Consider the following 16,892-nt stretch of genomic DNA (forward strand, 5'->3'; position numbering starts at 1 on the left):
ATAGGTCTCGCATTTGCGAGAGATTAAGCTATTGACATTGTAAATGACAATGCCATGTATTTATCTGTTTTCAAAACCAACTCATAAATAAAAATTGTGTCATTTACAATGCCAATAGCTCTAACTTTGGCAAAGGTGAGACCGTTGCATTGTAAATGCTTGTCTTTATATCCTAGGGATAAAATTCCTGAAAAGTTCTTTCTTGTCTCCTTGATCCAGAGGCAGCGGCTCCTACCAGGGACTCCACCATCCAACCTTGTTGCCTGCAGACTCCTGGGCCCACTGGATGCCCTGCTGTGCACCAAGCTCCTTGTGGCTCCCTATGGGAAGCCAGCACAGTTCCACTGCAGGTCAGAAAAGTACTTTTTGAGGCTGCGGGTGCCGGAAAACTTCAATATTGAAGGGATCCTGCCCTTTTGATTGGGTTGCCGCGATTTTTGCTCCAGGTATGCTCTGCTAGCATGGAGCTTAGCGTTCAGTATATCCGGGAATCGTGTTGTGTCGCGCAGCACGCACAGCCCAGCACATGTCGAACGTCACTCAACAGGAGTCGGCATAGATTTCTGTAATGCAATTTCCCATGAGAGTTATATACAACGCAACAGCCAAACAGCTGAACTGAATTATACCAAATTTGGCAGAAATCCAGATCCTGATCTAGAAGTTGTGCTTTTTGTGATTTGGTTTGAATCTGCTCACTAATTTTTGAGGAATATATTCAAAATATATAGCTATCAAGCTACACACTATTACCTCGGTCCTATAGTGGTAACTTGAGGTAAATCTTGTGATCTGATTGGCTGACCGCAATATGAAGAAAAAAGTTTCGGCCACCTCTTTGTGACTCGAGTAGTTAGTCCTTGTGTATACAAAACAATAAAAGTAAGGGGTAACGGGACCAGGCAGGGGTACTGTTAGCCCCTGGCCTTTGTTGGGGGGGGGGGGCGGGGGTCCTGAAATTCACCAGTTATAGGTAACTGAAGTAACAATAACTGGTGCCCTCGTCATGCACTGCTTATTACCTCACATCACTCATTACATGTTCTATGACATCATTGATAGCATTGATATGACATCTGACATTACATCATTGATGACAACACTGTGCGTGAGGGTGCAAGTTATAGTTACTTCAGTTTACTATAACTGGTGATTTTCAATGGTTATTTTTAGTCTAAAATGTAACGTTTTAAAATACATTTTCACCTAACTATAACCTCCCTTTAACCTTTGATTTTTCGAAGAATTTCTCTGGGTTTTTCAAATGTAACATAAGATATGGTAACTATACCCAGCTAGAATGTAATTTTAGCTTTTGATTTTTTTTCAGTTAAAAATAAAAAATATGTATATATAAATAAAATATGTGTCTGTGAATTAAATGATTGTGTAAGCTATGTTGAAGACGAGAGGTAGCTTCAAATCAAATTGAAGTTAAAAATCAAGTGCAAGCCTTTATCCTCCATTGTTCATAGATTTGTAAGGTGCGCCGAATTCAGTGTAGAAATTAGTTAAAAACGCACTGTATAGTTTTCTCCATAGATTTTATTTCAAAATAAAACTAACAGATTTCAAAGAATGGAATTGTTTGCAGCTTCGTTCTGTTAAAGAAAATCTCCCCACACACCAATTTAAAGTCTGACAAATGTTCCTTAACAAAGGAAAAATAAGTGTGTTAATCACAGAATCAGACAAGGGGATCACCAGCATCTCAAATGAGCATAAGCTGCACAAGCAGAGGCAAGATGCAGATTTTGGTAACTTTCTTCATGTGATCCATAATCTGATTTCTCATCAGGCTTAAATTGTCCTCAGCCTCCGGTAACTTGAGGGGAAAAGATAGAGAGAATTCTCTATTTCTTGTGATAAGTTTAATAGAATGCATACAGATTTTGACAAAGATCTTGAGCATCTGTAGAATGACAAAGATCACATAGAAAATTTCTAGTATCTTTATAATGCCCAACCATCCAAATATGCCTTTCAACCATGACCTAATACTCCATCCATCCAGGGCCATATTTATCAAAGGGTTCCATCGCTGTTGCACCATGCAAAGGGGAGCAAGCGCGATCCTACCCTAAGGTGTGATTTATCAAGCTACGTAAGGCCACCTTGCATGGCCCTGAGTCGCTTGACAAATCTGACAATGCAATGCAGCACAAATTACTGTGTTGCGTTACTCTGCTCCAGGGAGGTGTTCCATGGGTTGTCTGTGGGTGTTCCCACTCAACACCCATGGATGTTGATGCATTCCCAGATGTACCATTACTCGTAGACCTATGAGTGTGTCAAAACTGCTACACATCCCCAGGGGAGCTGCAACAAGGAGAAATATCTTTGGGCCAGATGTAAGACAGATTTTTGCGGTCACAAACAGGAAATCGGCCCATTTGCGACCACAAAAAAGGGTGGTGGTATGTACAAATGCTAAAATAGTGTTCGCGAGTCGTTATAAGGAATGGGCCATTGTTTTGTGACCCCAGTTAACTGCCTACTTTAAGTAAGTGGTAAGCCACTCACGAATAGGAAGAGGTCCCCAGGGGACCCCTTTCCTTTGTGAATGGGTGCAAAAATATTTTTTAAGAGCAGGCAGTGTTCCCAGGGACCACAGCCTGGCCTAAAAAATTAAAATATTTTTTTTTAATGCATCCCGTTTTCCTTTAAGGAAAAAAGGCTGTATTTGAAAAAAAAGTAGCTTCATTGAAAAATCAAACACAGACATGAGGTCTGCTGTCCCCAGCAGGCCATCATCCATGTGTTTGCAGGCCATTCCCAATGAGTCGCAAATTGCAACCTGCCTCATGAATATTAATGCGGCATGTCCCTTGCGACCCATTTGAGAATTGCAAACAGTGTCTCAGACACTGCTGTGTATTCCATTTTGCGAGTTGCAAATTGCGAGTTGCAAAACGTTGCAATTTGTGACTCGAAAATGGAATGCTCGAACATCTGGCCCTTTTATTTCTCTTCTTTTTCCTCTTTCTATGTGTGGTGCCTTCTGCCTCAGGGAAAAACCTTACGGGAGGTGTCCTTTCCTGCACAGAAACAATCTGGCTTACAATTCATGTACCCTTGCACCGCAGTGCAAGAGGGCCTGCATTGGATATAGGTAGCACATTGTGTCACAGCACTGGAAAAAGGTAGAAATGCACAATATTGTTAAATGTGGCACATTCCCGCCCTTTCCCTATCTCGTAGCGCAGCAAGGTGGCTTGAAGCGCTGCGGTGAGTCACATATTGATAAATATGTTCCCCATATCATAGCCATTATTACTTTTATGCAGCTCCTTAACACTGTCACAAATATGATCAATTTGTTCTTGTCTGCTTAAAGAAACATTCAATATAAATTAACAGCACCCTGGTCCTATAACTGTACAGACCCCACCATTGGTACCCTGGATGAAATCAAGAGCCATTTAGTTTTGCACATTAACAGTTCTTCGAGCTTTTACTTGGTCAAATATTAATTCCAAGGATATTGCTGTAGCATTTGCAACTTCTTCTAGGCAACTCTTTGAATCTCTTGTAGTCATAGTTCTGTGCCATACATGGGAAACAACACAGCAAAGTGGGCTGTTTCAGACCTTTATCTAGGTAGTTTCTTCAGGTGGGGAAGTCTAGCAGAGGTGTGATGTATGGGTGATACGGTTGTTCTTCAGACCCGCTGCGAGAATAGAGGACTACAGAGGGTAGGTGGAAATAGTAGGGACTGAGTTCACAGTCATGTCAGGCAGTAGGAGAGGAGTCACATTTATTTATTTATTTATTTATTTATTTATTTATATTCTTATAAAGCGCCAGACTAGACCCCCGAAGGGGTATCTCCGCGCTATTGCTGCAGCAAGAGAGTGTTCTGATTCTGATTGTGTGTCCAGAAAGGAGATATGGGCTACGAGGCATTATTTACCAGGATACAGATATGTTTTTAAAATTTTCCGGAAAGTCAGGTGACTGGACAGAGATCTTAGTTCTGGGGGCAGAGAATTCCAGAGTGCTGGTCCGGCATAGGCTAGTGCACGGCCGCCTTGTCTGGTCTTTTTTACTCTGGGTACCTGCAATAACTGCTGGTGACTAGAGCGCAAAAGGCGCCCTGGAATGTAAGGCTGGAAGATTTCGGTCATGTATTTTGGGCCCTCCCCTATCATACTCTTGTGGATTGTACATAGAGTTTTAAACTGGACTCGTCTCCTCACTGGAAGCCAGTGGAGTCTCATCAGCAGGGGGCAGGAGGGAGTCCTTGGTGGAGCATTCAGGATAATCCTTGCTGCTGTGTTTTGGATTACCTGTAGTTTACTAAGTTGCTCCTCGTTAGCTCCGAGGAGCAAACCGTTGCAATAATCCACCCTGCTGATGACAAGAGCCTGTACAAGTGTCTTTCTGTGATGGTCCGGTATGTAGGGGAAGACTCGTCTTAACATCCCAATAGCCCGAAAGCAGGTACCAGCAACTTGATTTACGTGGCCTTTGAAAGTAAGTTGCTGATCAAAGAGCACTCCCAAGTTCCTGACTGTACTCTTGGGAATGGGGACAGGGCCTAGCTCTAAGGGCCACCAGTCCGATGCCCAGTGTGTTGCCGCTTGCCCAAAACACATATCCTCCGTTTTCCCCACATTACACTGCAGACAGTTTGAAGACATCCATTCTGCAATGGCTCTCATGCCATCTGCAAAAGATCTTTTTATTGCAGGTGTAAGATTTTTGAAGGGAAAAAGGAGTTGGGTGTCGTCGGCATACGACACCGGGGTGAACCCGAAAGATCTTGCTAAGTTGGCTAAGGGGGCCACATACACATTAAAGAGTGTAGGACTTAGGCATGAGCCTTGTGGCACTCCCTTATTGAGCTCCCTAAGAGTGGATTTGTGGGAGCCCAGCCTAACTTCTTGGAAACGACCAGTCAGAAAGCTCTTCATCCATGCCAGAGCCTCTACCTCCACACCCACCTCACCTAGGCGGTTGAGAAGCACCGTGTGAGACACCGTATCAAAAGCGGCGGAGAGGTCCAACAGCACCAGAATCATTGAGCTGCCATCATCCAGTGCCATTTTGATGTTATTGGTCACCGTCTGAAGGGCTGATTCTGTGCTGTGGTTTGGCCTGAACCCAGATTGCGAATAGTCCAGGCCATCCGTCGCTTCAAGATGTTGAGAAAGATAGGTGTTCACGTGCCTCTCCGTAACCTTGCCCAGGTAGGGTAGGAGGGAGATAGGTCGTAAATTGGAGAGGTCTGTCCATGGAGAAGATGCTTTTTTTCGAATCGGGTTCACCACCGCCCTTTTCCAGTCTGCTGGGACCTGGCCTTTTGTTAGGGAGATGTTGATCACATCCAATATGGGAGGACCCAGGAGGGAGATCATGGGGCCAACCATCTTAGCAGGAATGAGGTCACTTGGCGACCCTGATTTAATATGACTGCAGAGGGAAATGAGCTCGGTATTGGTAATCGGAGGAAAGGATGTTAGAGGGGTTTTATTGTTTATTGCCGGGGTCTGATGATGGCAGTTATTGGTTTTATTTATGGCGCTGTTAGCTGCTACTATTTTTTCATAGATATTGTTTATTTTATCCTCAAAAAAAGTCGAAACTTCATCACATAAATCTTGTGAGAAGTCCTCTGAGCTCTCACATGCAGTCGGTTTAATAAAATTCTGCAGGATATTAAAAAGCTCCTTAGAGCAATTGCCTGCTTGCGCTATCTGTTGCGTTAGGTGCTGTTTTCTGGCAAGCTTTATATTCTTATAATACTTTGATTGAGCATCTAAGAAAACTGCTCTACTACTCTCAGTTTTCCTTTTTCTCCAAGCTTTCTCAGCTCGCCTACAGTTTTGCTTTTCTGCTCTCAATTCATAAGTATACCAGCTATCTTGTTTGGACATAGGATACTGTTTATGCTTTTTTAAAGGAGCTACAATGTCAATAGCTTGCTTAATAGAAATGTTGAGCTTAGCTAAGGCCGTATCAACTGTGTCTATTGCCAAAATTTCCGGATTTGCAATGGCCCTCAGAAATGCTGCTGCTCCATGGGCAGTATCAGCAAGAAGAACTGCAACAGGCATGGCATGTTGATCAGGAAAGTGAAGCTTCAAGCTGATGGAGGTAAACGGTCAGAGACATTATGACACTCCTTAGGATGGTGCATTGCAAGTGCAAGTTGAGATATTGTTGCGCTTCATTAAAGTGAACGGGAACCACTCCCACCAATCCTGTTGCTATGAACAGCCTTGCTTCTTCAACGCTGGGAGAGGCTCCTGCCACCAACATCTGCCAGCCTTACTCTCTCGGTGATGCAGTCCCTCATGTCCACAAGTACACTGACAGACTAGGCTAGGGAAGCCTCCCAGGTACTTGAGTCCCAGATGGGTTTGACCAGTCTATTTTGCTGTAAGTCTTTTTTTCTTCCTGACTGTGTGGTTCTGATGAGACAGGCCCAGTGGCAAGTGCCAAGAAATCAAAGGCACCCTTCCGGCCACCCCCTTCTTTGGGACCGTCGATTTCTGTGGATTAAAAATGCTTATTTGCAGTTTCTGGAGCAGGACCGATAAAACCTTAGCTTCACTTCTACTTGGATTTGAGTCCATTTGCCAACTGATCCCCGAGGGGGCAGCTTAAGGTTCCTGTGCTTAATTTGTAAAAATACAAGTGCCGGGGCCCAAGTTGTACACAGAAGCCAGTAGCCATGGCTTCTGAATATTGGCCTGCCAAATACCAAGGCTCGGTAGTCTTGATTCTATTTTATACCTCTTTAATCCACCAACGGGTACCCCCTGTCCCTTTATCTCCGTTTTGCAGGTTCCTGCTATATTTCTTTGTAATCTTTTTTCCTCCTTCTTTTCCCTTTGTGTAGGTTTCCCTCTCTTGCTCCTGGTTAAAATCTGATGAGGAAAAATAAGTACCAGTCCCCAAAATTCAGTGCCAGTGCACCCCACCTGCAACCACTGGCTCAAATTAAGCACTGGATTCTGGGCAAATCTCCCTTGCCCTTAAAAAAAACAAAAAAAATATAAAATAAGGAATGTGTCCACCTGTAACGCAACTGGGGCTCATGTAAAGTGCTCCAAAGCCTTTGGGTCTAGTTTGCGCCATATAAAACTCAAAAAATTCAAATAAATAAATAATAGAAAAGTGGTGGTATTGGTGATGGTAGTACTGGTATTGGTGGTAGTATTGAAGTCTGCTGTAACAGGAAGAGCCTGAGACAAAACACGTGTTGGCAAGGGGCGTACATAACTATAAGAAAATGAAAGTGGAAATCAACCAAAGCCTAAGAGAGTGGAAGACTAGATGGGAGCAGCATGGGCCGGCACATCACTATGTCATAAGCGCTCAGTTTTATTTTATGTCCGAGAATGGCTGAGATTGATCAGCATGCCAAAGACAGTGCATCAGGCCACTTGAGTCACATTTCTGTGCAAATCTTAGCTATCTTGTATTTCAAGATGGAGTTAAAAACTTACCCTCCCCACAGGATGCAGGTCTCAAACACAAAGCCACTTTCTTAGCAGTTTGAACAGCTAAATAATTTTCTATAGACAGCTTAACCTTTGAGGATTGAGAGGCACACTTAACAATGGCAAAAAAGGCTTCAAGAGAGCATCAAGTGATCTTGTAGCGAATGTAGAATTCTTAGAGGGTGCTCCCCAAAAGTGAAGAAACTGATGCATCCAGGGGAGACCAAAATCATGCGCCAATCTGAAAGTGTACTTTGAGTCTGTGAATATGGTAACAAACATTTGAGTAGCAAGAAAACAGGCACAAGAGAGAGTAGTTCTTTCAACAATCAGGACAGAGTGTACTTGGGGTAAACACCAGCTTTTAACCTCAACAATGCTGCAGAGAATGCAGGTCACAAACTCGCCCACTAATGAGCTGCAGCTATTTATGACAAGAGCCATCATCAAACATACCAGATCACAACTGGATGTTGGTCCTTCAGTGAAATGATTAAGAGGCTTGGATAAGTAGGCGGTTACAATTTAGCATTCAGTGCGCTCCTCGTCATGGACTTCAGGGGCTTATCCTCCATTTGAGCGGAGAAGCGTCGCCCCAGAAAGAAAAGCCCCTGGAAAATAAAATGCTAATAAAGCTAATTTAATACCATTTTATTTTCAGCAAACAACCTATCCCAAACTGAGCGTCAGGATGAGGCGGGACCATTGCTGCTGAGTGCCACCAGGGAGCTGTGCTCTTAAGCTTAAAATGCACATGTCTCTTTGGCTGGCTGTATTGCAATGGCCAGCCAGATATGAACATTTTAAACCTCTCTAACCTAGCTGTCTAAGACAGCTAGGTTAGAGAAAGCAGAGGCCTCCAGCGCTCTTCAGATAACTGGGAGAGGCTGCTCCCTCCAATCCTGTTGCTTCTCTCATGCTGGTTAACAGCATGAGAGCAGCACCAGGTTTGGCATGGAAGTTGGAATCCCCTCAAGGAGAGAATACTGATCGAGGAAGACGTCGTGCTCACGCTTAAAGGAAGGTAAGTGTATTCTTTTTTTCTGTGCCTCCCACCCCACCATCTTCGGTACATGCCAGCCAACAGTGACTTTGAGAAATAGGTGGAGTTTAGGACAGAACATTGGACCAAAATAATAGAACTATAGATAGCAAAAGAACCTTCTGCTTTTTCGTGCTATTTAGACCTATTAGTTTTCGCCTGTTTGTTATTTTTTAGATTTTTATCTAGACTGAATGAATGGATCCCCATAGGATAATGACGTATGTGATTGAATGAGTATGAGTTGGAATGACTGTATGAATGATTTCTTTTTGTGGGGGCTTATTTTGTATTTTTCATTGTAATTTTCTTGTTATCATATGTATTGAAATGTATCTACTGCCTATCTATGAATACTGATTAAAACTTATTTATGTACTTACAATTCATGTCGGTTTGTTGATCTATTTTCTCCTGGGAGGGAGATGTAAATTCTAACTGACTGTACAAGCACTGATTGATTTAATACAGGTGGAGATTTTTTGTCTTATTATTGTGCCCACTGAAATCAAGCTATACCAGTCTGATCAGCTCTAATAAGGGCAAACACTGCCCTGGGTTGCTTGTGATCCACGTCAGGGAGGACCTGGACTGGTAGTACTGTTCTCTTGAATCTGGGTCAAGGCTAATTTGCATATGGATGAACCCAAACTGAGGTGGCATGGTGGGCAGAAAAACGATGGATCGTGATGCGGCCCGAGCAACTGCCAGTGGCTGAGATTATTTCAAGTATTCCATCCATCAATGTGTTTGTGATACCCCAACACCCCACATGAGCAAAAGCTGCACAAGTAGGGCAAGACACAAATGTTTGTGTATATAGTGCTGTAACTGAGTTGAGAGAAACAAAGGATTTAGACATGCAGTCACGAGAAAGTATGCGTACAACCTTCAGAAAGATGCAGGAATGTATACTTTCGCTGCTGAGCAAGCTAATCGGACCTTTCGAAGGGCCAGGCAATGATGCGAAGCATTACACATCATAGGTGGGCACAACTTGGATGCATGGTGTGCATGGTTGGTCGGTAAGATGGCTGCAGCAATTACATTATACTAAGGCAACATTTCAAAATTTCATAGGTCACAGATGATGCAGCTTCTAATTTCATATATAGTACCAATTGGGTCATCGATAATGTCATCTGTAATATCATGTGTACGGTCATGAGCAGTGCAATGTGTGGTGCAATGATTGTGGAGGTAACTGTAAGTAAGAAATTTTAGAGGTTTTAAAATTTTGGGTTTTAACCACAATGCCCCTTCAACTGAATGTTGACAGGGAACTTTTCTAAGGTATCTTTGTACTTAAATCATTAACTGGCATTAGTAGCCAATCATAACGTTTATAGTTGAAGCATTTCTTCAGTGATATTGTTTTTAAGTTTGTTATGGTATACTTTAAAAGCTGGTAAGGTGTTGCCTTTACTCCCAAATTTCAGTTCTTTCTGGTCATGGCACAGTGGCGGCCGGCAGGGGCGGGCGGGCCAGGCTGCCCTGACCAATCACAACACTGCATTGCAGTTTTGAGATTGGTAGTCACCGAGGCTCCCCTGACTAATCACAATGCTGCATTGTGATTGGGCTGAGCGCCGTGACACAATGCTCAGCCAGGGGCTGGAGGGGGTGAGCATGTTCTCCACGCAGGCTGTAATGCAGCCTGCATAGGGAAGAGGGACAGTGCACATGCTGTTTTGGGCGGCCTGAGAGAGCCGACCAAACAGTCATTGCACACTTAAGGAGGGTTCTACCACTCCTCTGCTGCTCTTCAGCCCTGCCCTGCCCCATCACACAAAACTACTGCATCAGGAGGACAAAATCAAATGATAATAAATTTCTGTTATTTTCATTTTCTTTTTTCCTTTTTTTTCCTGGTTCAAGGCAGTGGGCCAATGCTCTTCCGCCTTGGCGGAGGAACCAGCCCTGTCATGGCATGCAGTGTTGCCCATCAGGCATGCAATTGTTAGCCATGCCCTGTGTCCTGTACCAGGCCTGTGGATATTCCCAGGTGGCACTGGTCAAATGGCACTGGTTAAGACCTGTTCCCAGGACCAGTGCTCACACTGGCAGATGGCCATGTTGTTTGGACCTGCCCCCTGGGAATAGCAGGTGGGATCTGGACGCATCCTGGCCCAAGCACTATTGCCTTTTGTGCACACAGTACCCATTCCCTCTCCTAAAGCACCTCCCAATCTTTTTGTTAGTAACAAATGCTAATCCCAGAGCCATGCAAAACTGATGAGGACACATTTCACGCAAAAATATAGAGCAAAATGTCAATCCAGTCTTTTGTGTAATTCCGCGTAATTGTTTCAACTTTTTTTTACACAAATTTGTCTCAGGCCTAGTAAAAATATGGAATTTGACATTTACACTAAAGCAATTCATCATTAAATATGTGTTTATTAGTGCTGTTGATGTTATTACTTGAGAAGCTTGAAATGAGGTAAGTTTCAGAAACTTACTGAATATATTTCTTAGTGTGTAAAAGGCTTTAGGATGGGTGAGCAAGGGCAAGATTTAGAATTAGGAGGTGAGGGTACTCCATCAGAAGCGCAATAGAGTACACTTTCTGTCAAACTCTCTATCCATCAGCTTCATTTAGAGATGGGTGGACCTTAAGCTTCTGTCACGGGGCCTTTATGGGTTGTGATGGAGTAGGGGCGGACAGAGGAAGGGCATTACACTTCCCGCCCAATTTAGGGTGGACAGTGTAATGTCCTATTTTCAAGAACATGACCACCTGGTGGTAAGGGAGAAAAAAATAACTTATGACCCCTACACTCTGGGAGAAAATTCCCAGGGAGTGGGGGGGGGTATTATTTCTGTTTTCAGAAACAAACTTCTTCTTGGCAGTTTGTTTCTGAAAAACAAAACGTAAAAGTTTGGTGGATGACCATCAAAACTGACGGTGGCCATCCACCAAACTTTTAATGCCTTGAAAGGAACTGCCATGACGGCTTATCCTTTCAAAGTAATTCTGTATTTGTGAAGCGCAAACACCTCACCCTTACGGGTCTCAAGGCACTGGGGCCTGTCGTGGAGATTATGTGAGCTATTGCCCAGAGTCACATTGTGCTGAGCTCAGGTTGGAGCTGGGGATCGAACCGTGACCCTGTGCTCCAAAGTCAGCTGCCCTGGCCGCTGCACCACACCTCTCCACAAGTATAGAGGACTGCTGCCCCAGCAGCCATTTCTAGATTTAGCGGGCAACAATTTGTTAGGGTGTCGGAGGTAATGTCCTCCATCACCCTCATGGACAGAGTACTGTCCGCCTTAGCCTAAATTAGGTCTTAATGTTCTTGGAGTTACATTGTAGAGCATTGCTAAATGGTGACTATGCAGGTAAATGATAGTCGGTGTACTGGTATATGATGGTGGGTGCATGGGTAAATGATGGTGGATTTATGTGAATGCAATAGTCATTGTTTCTGTGTGTGATGCTACGTGTGCTGGTCTTGGCTGGTAGCTTTGTGAGTGAATGAATGAGTAGTTATTGTGTCAATTAATAAAAAAATTTACAAAAAAATTCTAATAAAATCTCACTTACTTCGTTACAATTAATGCATACCTAGCGAGTTTTGATATATTGTATCTACTAAAACATACAAAGATGATTTTTACAAACAGGACTTAAAAGCATATAAAACCAACTGGTATAAAGCCAATAAATCTTTTCAATACTGAAGGGTCCTTACTCTTGTGTGCAAACTTTGTGAGTCTTGAATGAGAGGGTTGGAGTCACCGAGTTATAAAATGCATTCATAATTATCTTAGAAATGTTCAAACCATATTTTAAGTAAAAGGTTTCGATGTTATTGTAAAATATATGAGTCTGACAGTGGCATAAATAAACTGAGTACTAAATATACGTAGGCAATTTCATTTCAATAAAGTGAAAGATGTACAATCCTAAATGAAGCATGAGTTATTCGCGCCAAGTAATTTCATTTCAAAGGTGCGATGTGCCGGCTTTGCCTAAGAGATCTTTAGCCTTATATGCAAACTTTGTAAACCTTGTCAATTCCATTGGAGTCTCCAGATTAAAAAGAAGTTTCATAGCTTCAGTACAGGACTACACCCCATGTTTTAGCAACAAGGGTTTCAATAAAGTGTGTTGTGCATGTAGCAAACAATGACATATACAAACCAGTTGGACCAAGGATTCCTCGTGTTGATGGCAAAGTCTGCAAGTTGTTATTGCCGCTAAGGCTTTCCAGCGCCTGTTAATGTCTTTGATCGGCAGAACCATAAGTCTCACCATAAAAATTTGTTTTAAGATCGCCTTGTTTAATGCCGTGTCGAGGTATGGCTGCCGTAGGTGGTCTTCATAGGAACTTGCAAGTATCACAATATTACTACTGGATGAATTCAGTTCCTTCATGTCCTCTTCCTTTGATAATAATCTGACTTTTTTTTCAGTATGGACTTTAGGATACCAGGCTGTTGAGTAAAATCCTGCAGTTTGGTCATGTCGAGATTCAATTCACTACAGGCAGTATGCAGGCCTTCACGCCACGGATTGTTTCCTTTCATGAAAATTATCTATAAAATTGACTTCATTGTGTCCTGGCGGCTGCGCAAACCCCTCAAAAGAGCCGCACCATTGAAGCCCAATGCTCATAACTCTGTTTATTCAGTCCAAATTCCAATCGCACCAGAGCATTGCGAGCGTGAGCAGGAAACTGAAAGATTTGTTTACATGCGCAACAGTTGGCATGTTCCATAGTGTGAATGAAAGTGACTGCGAATGCTATCTGACTGTATGTGATTGCCAGGAGGAATTTTGCATTTATAACCTTTCTAAATGCATTGGTCGACGGGCTGCTTAGCTTGGAGTACAGTTTGCACGGAGCGGACGTTACTGCTTTGGCTTTTGTTTTAACTGAAGCAATATGTGCTGTGGTTTTCCCGTTGCTCACCATCCACACCCCCAGGTAGTTGTATTTGGTCGCTGTTACTATTTTTAAATTACCCAGTCTCCACTGTTGTCTGAGTTTGTTGGTATGTTTCCCAAATATCACTACCTTTGTTTTTCCTGCGTTCGCTCGTAATTCGTTGTTGTTGTAAATGTTTAGTGCATCTAGTAATCTTTGCATGCCTATTTTTGCGTGGTCCAGTAACACCATATCGTCTGCGTACTGCATTAAACATAATCTATTTGGGCCGATTTTGGGCGGTAGAAGAGGATCGTTAGATATCATTTTTCCGAGGTCTGCCATGTAAAGATTAAAAAGCAAAGGAGCCAATACGCAGCCTTACTTTAACCCTCGGTCTGTTGGAATCTTTGTAGTGGCTGAATTCATCGCGGTTTTTACCCATACCAAAGTTCTTGTGTAGAGACTGATTATGGCTATCAACAGGTTTGCCAGTATCCCCCAGTCTTGCTGTTTTCGCCACAACAGACTCCAATTGACTCCATCAAAATCAGTAGAGTAATCCACGAAACATGCAAAGAGAGGAGGAAAGTTTTTCTGCCCAGACTGTACAATTAAGTAGGCGAGAGCTAAAATGTTGTCCGTTATAGATGCTCCTGGCCTGAACCTGGTTTGGTACGCAGGTAGAATTTAATTTTCATTAGCCCAGTCCTGTAGGCCTTTCAGGAGGAGGTTGGCGTATCCTTTCGCCTCAATGTCCAGCAGGGCAATAAGCCTGTAATTAGAGGGGTCCCCAGCATCTCCCTTTTTATGGATGGGTTGCAACAAGGAGCCTTTCCCAGTCTCCGGGACTGTTGAGTTTATTAGACAGTAATGATAAAGTGGCGTGAGTATGGTTCCCCAGAAGTCGCAATCTTCTTTGAAAAGATGGCCTTGTAGGCCATTGGGGCCGGGTGCCCCATCTTTTCTGATATTTTTTAAGATTGTCATCACACGATCCCCCGGGACCAATACTTAAGATGTTTCATCAATGGTTGTCAATTTCCCTGCCACAAATAGTCTAGGTGTATCTACGAGAGGAGTAATTCGAGGCAAAAAGGGACCCCCTGTAAAGCTCTAGAACTCCTAGGACAGGGCAAATAGAAAAACGAGAACAACTTTCCTGGGCAGTAAATACTGTAAATGTTACATTGGTCTATTTAACATGATGTGGGGGATAACCCAAGCTCCGTGCAATCAATTGACAACTGTTTAAAACATGTTGATTATTCTTTTATTAAGATTTGTTTAAAAGATAGGACATGAAAAAACAATATTCAAAAACATTTGTGTTTACGTGCCTTTACATCAATTGCTGTGTATTTACCATAAGTTACGAACGGTGCACACTTTATACACAACAGCACATTGAAAACAAACATAATACATATACAACCATATTACGAAATGAACCACAACAATCCTAGATTAAAAAGGAGAGGTCAATCCAACTAAGCAATTGATATATGGTGGCTGGAGGTAACAGTTCTCTACATGCGTTTCGGCACAGGGCGTGCCGTCATCAGGAGAGCCACGACAAAATATCAAACTAAGGGCAGGATTGAGCTAGTCCAGGGGTATCCACCTGGGACAACCAAAGGACAAGGGTACAGCTTCACGATCTGTGACTGGAGCTCGCCGTGCTTGTGATGAAAAATGGCAACGGGATGGGCGGGAGCCACCGGGCTCCCAAGACCACTGTGTGGATGGTAGATCGAATTACAATCGATTGCTGCAGGAGCACGCTATTGACAGCTTTTTCCCAGGGCCACAGTTTAAGGGATAGGTCGTATTTATGTGAGTTGCTACAGGAGCACGCTATTCTCAGCGTTTCTGCTCGTGTGAGCCGTAGCCATCAGGTGAATGGGCGGGAGGAGTATCAGTCCAACCCTTGATGATGAGGGGCCCTTGCGTGCCCAGTAATGGCTGGGTAGGGGCTCCACAGTATAGTGAAGTTAGATGGTTTATCCATTTGTCACTGACAACCACATTGCATCGATCATGGCCGTGCCCTGAGAGCCTGTTAATATACGACCAGAATTCTGCCTGTTTGCTTGGAGTCAGCAAAGTGAAGACGTGCAGCCATTCAGAGTCTTGCTGTTCCCTTTTGTGATCCCAGACATTTTTCCTGTGTGTTTTCCTTGCTAGAAGTAGGTTTTGATGTGTTTAGTTTTGTCCCTCTTGCTTGTGGTTGCTTTGTAAGTGTATGATGGCTGCTGTGGGGGCATTTGATGGTGGGTGTATGTACGTATGTTAGAGGGTGTGAGCATGGCTGTGCAGTTGTATGATCAGGGCATATTTTATGGTAGTGCTGACGTAAATGTAGGGGTGCAGTCACATACAATGGTGGATTTTTTACCATTTAAAGTGGTGAATGTGGGTATATTGTCATATTATGGTGGGTTTGTTGGAACAGAATTTAGGTAATGAAGTTACATTTTGTGTATTGTCTTACTTCTTGTTTGAAATGATGCAACAATTGCATGCTAGGGATGAGAGCTAAAGGTGATTTTCATTGGCAGGTTTGGGACTGGAGGAGAAGGCAATAACTCATGTATTTCATGAATATTTGCTTTTTATGGCACAACCACTAACATATTGGTCAAAATGAACTCCCTTTCATCTTTATTTACCTTGAGTTTTGTGTGTTCAATCAATCAATCAAACATTTATAGAGCATGGCAAATCACTCTTGAGGTCTTGAGGTGCTGGAGCTGTTTGCTGCTGCATGGAGGTTTGATCATTCAACATGTGTTGGCGTATAAATATGGGTCTAATGGCATATCATGTCAGTTCTGATGATGTATGATTGTTGTTGTATTGGCCTATGTTAGTGGGTGTATTATGATGGGTCTGTTATATATCACCTTTCCCCAAGAATGGGGGTAGAAAGCACCCACTGATCTCCATTTGCAGAGGTGGGAGGAGTGATGAACCAAACCCGCCTCACCTCGCACAAGGGAAAGGAAAAACCCGCTCCTCGCTCACCTTGCCAAAACTTGCAGCTCCCCCACTCATGTCCGCCCACCCAAGGCCCCAGGTCATTGGGCAGTGGGTTAGCTGTCAACCCCCCACATCATGTTCTTATTTAGGAATTGGCTGGTACTGGTTTATAATAACGTTTGGGAGCTTTCATTGCACAAAATGCAGTGGTATAAATCCCCATATTTAACAGGGACCTGTGAAATACTTTTCGTATTTTGCAGATATTACATCAAAACATCCTCTGAAGAGCTTCATCATTTCCCATTGTTTGCTTAATCATTTTCTCTTCATTTTAGTGCAGTCAATCAAACAGTAAAGTGCAGTATTTCAGTTCCCTTTTTCAATAAACATTTCCCTGTTGGTAAAAGCATTGTTTTGATGCTAACTGCACTGTAATAAACATGTAATGTTAAAAATATAACTTGTGCTCCTATATCACCATCTTGAGGTTCAGGGAACAATTTAGATACGCTAGGCCTCGGGCGATTGTCATTTATGATG

At 43.1% G+C, this 16,892-nt stretch overlaps 1 protein-coding gene across 1 annotated transcript in view; it reads left to right on the forward strand.

The window, feature by feature from the left end:
- Positions 1 to 16,892, forward strand: part of LOC144798479 (rhodopsin kinase GRK1-like) — a 129,060-nt gene that overhangs the window by 73,228 nt on the left and 38,940 nt on the right. The window lies entirely within an intron of this gene.

Source organism: Lissotriton helveticus, chromosome 12, assembly GCF_964261635.1.
Source record: "Lissotriton helveticus chromosome 12, aLisHel1.1, whole genome shotgun sequence".
NCBI lineage: Eukaryota > Metazoa > Chordata > Amphibia > Caudata > Salamandridae > Lissotriton > Lissotriton helveticus.